This window comes from Camellia sinensis, chromosome 10, assembly GCF_055761805.1.
Source record: "Camellia sinensis isolate YWXY chromosome 10, ASM5576180v1, whole genome shotgun sequence".
Taxonomy (NCBI): Eukaryota; Viridiplantae; Streptophyta; class Magnoliopsida; order Ericales; family Theaceae; genus Camellia; species Camellia sinensis.
In genome coordinates, this window is record NC_138970.1 from 80,484,519 (window position 1) to 80,493,368 (window position 8,850).

General features: G+C 33.1%; 2 long non-coding RNA genes across 2 annotated transcripts; both read left to right on the forward strand.

Annotated features, from left to right (window-relative positions):
- The first annotated feature begins 67 nt into the window (after window positions 1-67).
- On the forward strand, window positions 68-2,582 carry LOC145801185 (uncharacterized). The gene is made up of 3 exons (XR_014342264.1): window positions 68-469; window positions 995-1,064; window positions 1,968-2,582. It is a non-coding gene; the product is annotated as an uncharacterized LOC145801185 (long non-coding RNA).
- Window positions 2,583-2,675: 93 nt separating this feature from the next.
- LOC145801184 (uncharacterized) lies at window positions 2,676-5,036 on the forward strand. The gene is made up of 2 exons (XR_014342263.1): window positions 2,676-3,253; window positions 4,767-5,036. It is a non-coding gene; the product is annotated as an uncharacterized LOC145801184 (long non-coding RNA).
- Window positions 5,037-8,850: the final 3,814 nt, after the last annotated feature.

The following is an 8,850-nucleotide window of genomic DNA, read 5'->3' on the forward strand; positions in this document are numbered from 1 at the left end:
ATATCACCTCCTCCATCTTAATCTCCTCTCTAACTCTACAAACAAACACAATATTAAATAACACTACTAGAAAAGTGACTTGTTGCGACTAATTTTTTGCGACTGACTATTTAACGGTCGCAAAAAATAATATTTACAACAACTTCTGAGTCTTTCTTTTATTTATTTTGCCCCTTTCTTATTATACCTATGCCCTAACCCCCTTTTCACTTTCACTTTCCCGACGATTCACAAACACATCTCTCTCTCTCTCTCTCTCTATCTCTAAGATTGTGATGAGAAGCAGCAGACAACAATGCCGGAGCTACTAAGGTTTGATGATCAGAACCAGTAGAGATCATTCGATTTCGTCATCTTCACCGTCGCATCCAACTTCAGCCTCTTGTTTTCCGCTTCTAGTAGCATCGATCATTGCTCCTTCGCTTCTGATGTTCACAATCACGACTCTTTCATCTCCCATCTCACTCAGGTTCCTTTTTTTTCATTTCAATTTCATCTATTGGTGACTGCAGTGTTTGTGTAATATGACAAAGTGATTTTCAAATAATTCATTAAATGAAAGGATCACCATCTTGTAAGTGAAGTATCAATTGCACGAAAATGTTTGAGTACCTGGAGACCTATTGAATGGAAACGGTCAGATGTTTTAATCTGATGAATAAAGAGAAAGAAATACTCAATCTTGAGTTCCAAGTTAAATTGCAAATCCTAATTATGAAGACAGAATTGAAAAATAAACGTAGTTGCAAGATTGCAACACTGATGCTGGATTCAAGATGCATGAGACCTTAAAAATAAATAAATAATAATAATAACAAAATAAAGAAAGACATGAATTTAAATGATGAACTAGATTTATAGATTAAGGAATTGCTATGGCATTACCAACTATATTTTACTGCTCACTGAGTTAATTACTTTTCTGTGTTCAGTTAGCTTTTCCTTTGTCTATAATTGTGCTCCTTCCCCAGCTAATGCTGATCTTTTATTCCAGAGTCAAAAAGATATAAGGCTGTTATCATCCGAATTGATAGTCCTGGAGGTGATGCTCTTGCTTCTGATTTGTAAGTAGTGCTGTGTTCTATCATTATGGTAGAAATTTAACAAGTAAAAACACGATATGTACATGTGTTGATGGCATGTATAAGGCTGTTACCATCCAAACCTATTGGAATTTGTTTTACATGTGAATGATTGAGGATCTGAGTATATTCATCTAATTATCATTTTAGATGTCAGTGTTCTTTCTCTATATTTAGTTTTGGATGTCATGTTTATAATTCCATTTACAGATTTATTTATATTCCTCATGCAGAGAATGAAAATTATAGGATTGCAATTGAATTCCTTTAGATTGTGTTTAGATTTTGCCGTTGTTGTTAATTTTTTTATTCACTTGAGTGTTTCTATTTGTCTTGATTATTGCCTTACAATTGAATTTGGTTGTTGTTTAGGGATGATTTGCAAATCCCTTCTTCTCCATACTTCATTTGTGAGACGTTATACTAGATTTTCCAGAACTCCTGGGATCAGATGGATTGTAAGATTATAACTCAGAGTAATTATGAATTGTTCAAAATATCATAGCACATTGCCTAATTTCAAAGCATGATATGGGATTATAATTTTTTATTCCAGGTTGCATTCTTCAGGCAATTCTTTGGTTCGGTGTCAAAGGTGGAATATATAACTATGCGCAATGGGTTTATCAACGTAAGTGGGCTTCTTCATTTCCCCAGGATTTTCAAGTTGAATCTCAAATGATTGACATGTTCGATTTAAATTGAACAATATAATAAATCCACTATCAAATTCAAGTACAACACATCAATCATTTAATACTTAACATGAACACCCCTAGAAGCAACTCCAAACAGGGCCTAAAGTCCTTTTTAAAATGTTAATTATATGCATGACCAATTCTGGTATGTCCCAACAGATTATGTCTGATAAATATATGTATGTAGGCACATTTTGCTCCAAATACCAAATTTAATTTCCACAAATATATTAAGAGATCCATGGAAGATGACTTCAAGGTGGTGGTGGGAATAAGGTAACTTCATCATTTCTTCTTTCAATATTGTCAACTATATTCCTCACTGGCTTTGGGAATATCATTTAATGAATCTACCAAGACACTTATATGCTAATGATTTTTTTTTTTTTTTTTTTTAAATTTGGGTTGATTTTGCAGTTTCCCACTGTGGGTTTTTGCTGTCATCTTACTGCTGCTGAATGTTTACAGTAAGCAAACATCTCTGTTTCTGTTTGATGACTTCACTGAACATTCTTTTTTTTTTCTTTTTTTTTTCGCTTGATTTGGATGCTGTTTATGGTAGTCTGTTTGTTTGTTTCATTTTGTTCTCTTCTTGGCTTTATATTCTCAATTCTGGATCAAAATAATTCAAACATCACAATCTACTAACTTTATTCATCTACAATGGTAGCGTAGACAGTAGACTGTCATTGGGTCTAACATGAGTAGTTTGATTGAGGTATTGCCAAGAGGAGTTGAGTAGAGTTGTGCATTGTATGAAACTTCGCATACCCTAAGCGTCTAAAATCTTATTAACAAATGCCCCTACACTCCTAAACAAAATCCCACGAATGCACAACTTCCTCATTATGTTTTGAAAATCTAAATGAAAAATGGACAAAATAAGACACCTCAAGCTAGCCTGATTGTAATTGCATGCTCTTGGTGCATACTGCCCATATTTTCGTTACAAATAAAAGAGCATCACATGCCTTGGGTGTCACATTAGAAACTTTACAGATGTTATTCCAACTCATCGCAAGGGATAACCACATTGGGGGGAAACAAAATTAAAAAAATAAACTAATTTATGACGAAAGTAATATGATCAAAAGCAATATTACATTAGGCCATGGTGGCTTCTCAATGTACTGCATCAATGATCTATCTTCTGGAAAAATTATTGAACAGGTTGAATCTAAGATCATTAGCAGCCCCTTCATTTATTGATGAGATCACACAGCGTGTGACACAAGACGTTGAGTCTAGGTTCACTACGATGATCAAGAACCTAACGACATGTGTTTTGTTCTTAGAGTCACAGGGTATGGCTGGGAGTATGAGCTTGAGAGAGGTGCAATACTTACAAATTGACGAATTTTACGTTTTATCAATTTGCATATATACATATGGAAATTATTAACACATTATACTAACATATTGTAGGTGTCAGATGCATCTAGTGGGCAGCAAGCTTCAAAAGAAAATGAATAGGTATGCCACTCTACTATATTTCTGCATGTATTTATGATATTTGCTGTGTATGAAGTTCTTGAAGGATATCACTATATTTCCCCATGCATGTATTTATGATATTTGCTGTGTATGAAGAGAATGTATGCAGCACAAATACTCAATTTTTCATGCCCTACGCGAAAGAACAGGTACATTATGTCATTTATTAATTATATGGCTTCAAATGATTAAGAACCTAGCTATCCACCAACTTGATATTGAATGAAACACATGAATTTCTAGAACATTATAAAACCAATATAGAAAAAGTAGAAGCATCAGTTTTTATTGAACTACCAATTAGATTACCCAGATATAACACCTCTACTGCAATGAAGAGCGCAGAACTATATATATAAACATGTGCTGGAATAAACAAAGTTACAGGTCCCATGTTCACTCAATAAACACCTCTACTGCAATGAAGAGCGCAGAACTATATATATAAACATGTGCTGGACCTATATATATAAACATGTGCTTTTGGTATTCCTTGTGCAATGTTTAACTGAATTCTCTCTAATCATGATGAGGCTGGTTCTGTTTCTGGGGCTGGGGCTGGGACAATCACAGTACAAAGGAATGTCGGAACTATATATATAAACATGTGCTGGAACTATATATATAAACTGTGATTTTCTCTCTAAACTGTGAACTATATATATAAACTGTGAACTATATATATAAACATGTGCTGGAACTATATATATAAACTGTGATTTTTATATACATATTATGCGTATATACTGTGATTTTTTCTCTAATCATGTGCTGGAACTATATATATAAACATGTCCTATCTTTGATTTTCTTTTATGGACTGCACTGCCCTTCAATCAATACTGTACAATCACAGTACAAAGGAATGTCGCAGGTTTTCCTCTGACAACAGAAATAATCAGAATAGCTTATAGATATGCCATTAACTCTGTCTGGCAACATGTTTAAATCCACATGCATCAGCAGAAATACATTGAATTCGATAGTGGATTTTGAATTTTTAATTTGGATATCAAAATTGTTTTGAGGATTTGAAATTCAAGAGTAGTGAACAAATGGTGCCAGTATTCCAGTCCTTCCATCTGATGTTTCTTAGTAATTTAATTAACTGTATGACTTATCAAATGGTGGGCCTTATATTATATTTGGTGCTGGTATGATGAGATTAGGATGTTATTGTAATCACTAGGCATCTTCCAATAGCTGCCTTTTGTAGACCCTAGTGCTTCCCGGCTGCTTTCTCTAGACCTTGATAAGTGGAGTTTTGGGCTCCTTTTTGATGTCTTGCCTAGAAAAATTACTAGGATTCTTCCCCTATAAAAACCATGTACTTTACCCCTAAGGTTTTTTTTTTTGCATTTCAACATTTCGAAAGTGATTTTTTATGTTACGGGCATTTTATGTACTACTTCAAATATATATGTACCTGATGGAAGAATTTTGTGCACGGGTAATTTTAACTAATTTGATTATTCGGATTGCATCTTTGCAGGTGGTTGCAGGTATGACCGGTAAAAAACAAGGGTAGTATGGATATTAGAAGTAAGCAATGATTTGTCTTATCCTGCCTCCATTCCCCTTCCCCTCTTACTCTGATTAGAGATTGGAATAAGATTTTTTTATCATGTGAGAACAAAGAATTATTGTTGCTACTGGTTATTCACCTTTATTTTTGCTTGTGGATTTTAATGCTGTTAAAACATGTGGTTTCTCATGCTATCAATCGGAATTGGATGAGCTCCATAAGAAGCTTAGTTCTGCATGTTTGGTTGTCTTTACTTGATTGCATTTTTATGTCTTCTCACAATGATGTTCCCAGTCCTTGAAAGGCCTCGTGTTAGATCTTAAACCTTTAGTTCATCATTTGGGCTTTGAAATGCTTGTGCTTCATTGACACGCCTTTTATAAGTTCTATTAGTAGTATTGTATACTGGAAGTGTTTTGACTGATATTACCCCAACTAGAATATGATGAAAAAAAGTTTCACATATTAAAAGTAATTGTTTAATTGTGACATTTTTTGTTTTTATTTTGTTCAAGCTTTAATATTTGAAGAAAATAGGAAGAATATCTAGAGGTTAGCTGTGGGTTTGATTTGTGTAATTTGTTTGATAAACAGCTGGATAGGTAAAAGGGCTTTAATGTTTCACAATTTGTTTATTTATTTATTTATTTTTATTTTTATTTTTAATTTTTTGCGACGGTAACAAGATGGTCGCCAAAGATCATGTTAGTATTTTTCTTTGTTTTTTGCGACGGCAAAATAGGGGTCGCCATAAGTAGTTTAGGTGGTCGCAAATAATTTGCGACCGTTGTTTTGCGGTCGCAAAAAGTATTTGCCACCCCCATATTCGCGACCCCCATTTGCCGTCGCATGGGCCGTCGCAAAAAGTCTTTTGCGACTGTTTTTTATTATTTGCGACGGTTTATGGCGGTCGCAAAAAGTATTTTTTTTAGTAGTGTAATCTCACCTCTATTCTAATTCCTTCCCATCTATTTAACCCCAAAACAAACGGGGCTAAGATTTAGGGTAATTTAGAAAGTCTTGTTTGGGAGGATCTCTATATTCTTATATGCATTTCTTAGAAACACTTTTACGCTGTGTTTTGTTGGGGGATTTGGAAAGAGAAAGAGAAAATGTGTGTGAAATTAGGTGAAATATAGATATGTTTGGTTCACATTTCACTTACCTTTTTCATTTTTTTTTTTCAAATCCCTCATCAAATCTTCCAACCAAATACAACATTAGTATTTGATAAACTTGCACTAATGTATTGGTTTAGTTATGTGTGTTTCTTGGTTTTTTTATTTGTCTTCCCATTTTGAGTTTCATTAATTTTTTGTAAGGAAATAAACAAGGAAGTTCTTTTTTTCTGTTGTTGATAATTCAGTATCTAACTCACTAGACTAACTAATCTAATCGCACATTAGTTGGAGGCTCAATTAAAGCCAAGACAAAGTCTTGTATAGACTAATCTCAAAAAATTGTTGATACCTCAAAAGGTTTTGAACATGAAATCATATATCTTAGAGTTAGCCATATGACATCCAATTATAGAATTAGCACACCTTTCTCATAAAATCAATGCATGAAACACCTTATATAGGTAGATAGCTTACCTGTGATCTCAAAATTAAAAGAACATACAGGGCAAGGCTTGACTTTTCAAGCGCTTTAAGCAAACTCTCAATATGTGACTTTTAAATTTTTACATACCATACAAAATTAGCTTAAAAGGGAATTCATTACAAAAATTTATAAATGTAAAATTTAGTTTTCTTGTTTTATATTTTAACTCAAGGGAAAAATACTAACAAAAATTTAGAATTATAATATCAAAATTAAAAATAAAATATCAAACCAGTTGCACTACAATATCTCTAAAACATTATTATTCTTACATTTTTAATTACAAAATTGAACCAAAAGCTCCCACTTAATTAAGATTGAATTATTTATTTATTTATTTTTGTATACATAGATAAATGCTTTATAGCAATAAATAATTCAATTCACAATCCTTCAATTCACAATCCAACAACCATCAATTCTTATTTTAGTGATTTTAATTTTAAAGTAAAGTCAACAAATAATAAAGTAAAACCGGAATTATGTAAAATTTAAAATCATCTGAAAATAAAGTATGACTTCATTTCTACTTTTATTCACCATGTTTGGTTCCAGAAAATTGAATCCACTTTTTAGAAAATTGAGTTTTTTATTTTTCATTTTTTTTTTGTTTTTCGTGAATTTTTTAATATTTTATGCAATTTTATTTTTTATTTTTTAGATACACCCAATCTAAATACACTTAAAAAGTATAATATTTATGACATTTTTTTAAAAAAAATTCACCAAATAAATATATATATAAGAAAATTCAATACATTTTCATATATTTGTGGGTATTCAATGAATTTTTTAAAGATTTTTGTACAATTTTTTTACTTTTTAAGTAAATTAAGATTACGTAGATCTAAAAATTAAAAAAAATGATTAAAATATTTTTAAAAATCATTAAAAAGACAAAAATATGAATTAAAAACTCAGAAAACTATTTTTGAAAACTCAAAACCAAAAAGGGTGATTATCATTTCTGGTATTGGTGGAGATAAATATTTTATTATAAAAATTGTTTTTACAAAAATAATGTTAATATTATATTATAATTAATATATTAGATTAAATTAAAAAAATTTATCACAAATTTATGAGTTCGAACCCCTAATCTCATTTCACCCACACTCAAAGGTCGTGGCTACCAAACTATATTTTAGCCTTAATCTTTTTGATCGGCAAAGAAAAATTTCATTAAAAATATGAAATTTAAAGGTACAAGGAAATGAAACGCATTGAGAGAGATTTGAAGAGTAAAGACTCACTCTCCTACTACTGCTACTCGCATTCTTACAACCAATCTCTTGACCTCACGATTTTATATTTTAAAAGACAATTAAAAATTACCAAAAAAAAAAAAAAAAAACAAACTCTTGGTGTCAGATTGCTGCCAAGGCCAGCTCTGCGCACACAACCACACCAAGCATGACTCCTCTCGATACTATTTGTATGAGCACATAAATAATCTTTTCGTATAATCCTGTTGATCAAGTTTGCACTTCTCCAAACGTCGTTGCTTTGTCACCTGAAGACACAAACGTGAGTTAGCCGACATGTGTGCGCCGGAAACCTCTCTGATGCCTAAGCCAACAAATAGACAATAGACACAAAAACTCTGTGTATTCTAGAGTAAGAATTGTGATACCTGTACATAGGTCATGTTATGAGCTTTTATAGATTTTGCCTGGTACAATTCTAGTAGGACTCCATCTCTTCTCAACAGAGTCTTGCTAGGAACCACACTCCCAAGGATAATATTCATCTTAGTAACATTCTACTCACTACTAACCAAGTAAGATGGATCAAACCTCCTACCTCGGCTCAGTAACACACTCAACCGGGCTAGCATGGTCTTGCCCTATGTTGGATAGAACCAAAATGGTAGTCGATCGAGATAAACCCCAGTTCGGTACACTACAAATTACATCCCGGTTCGAGCTGCTGTTTACATTTGGTCCATCTGTTCCAGCCCTTGGTCTAATATCTGTACACCTCAAGACCGAGCTACTGAAGCTTTTAGCTCGGCCGGAAGCGTGCCCCAACGAACTGAGGAGTCTACTTAGCTCGGCCCAATGCTTAAAACAAATGGACCTAGCTCGGCCCAATTTATGCATATAAATTACCCTTTCAATTGCCCCTTAATTCTATCTACGAAGCATGATTAGGATTATTACCTTCAAGCCGTGCTAAAATATCACCCGAAGTGAAACACTTCGGCTAGCCGAGGTAAAAAACCCACTCGATTTTTCCCATTATTGACGTAGTACAGCTCGTTTTCCCATGCTGCTGACACCATGTCCTTACTGGGACACGTGGCTCCTCTCAATTGCCTCTATCACTATGACAGCTGTCAATCATAACTCCAAAATTTGAATAGCCCTACCATTTTACCTCCATTTCACATTTATCCCCTTAGTCTTTAAACGTCCATTGTTACTGTTAATCTTCTAACCCAAAA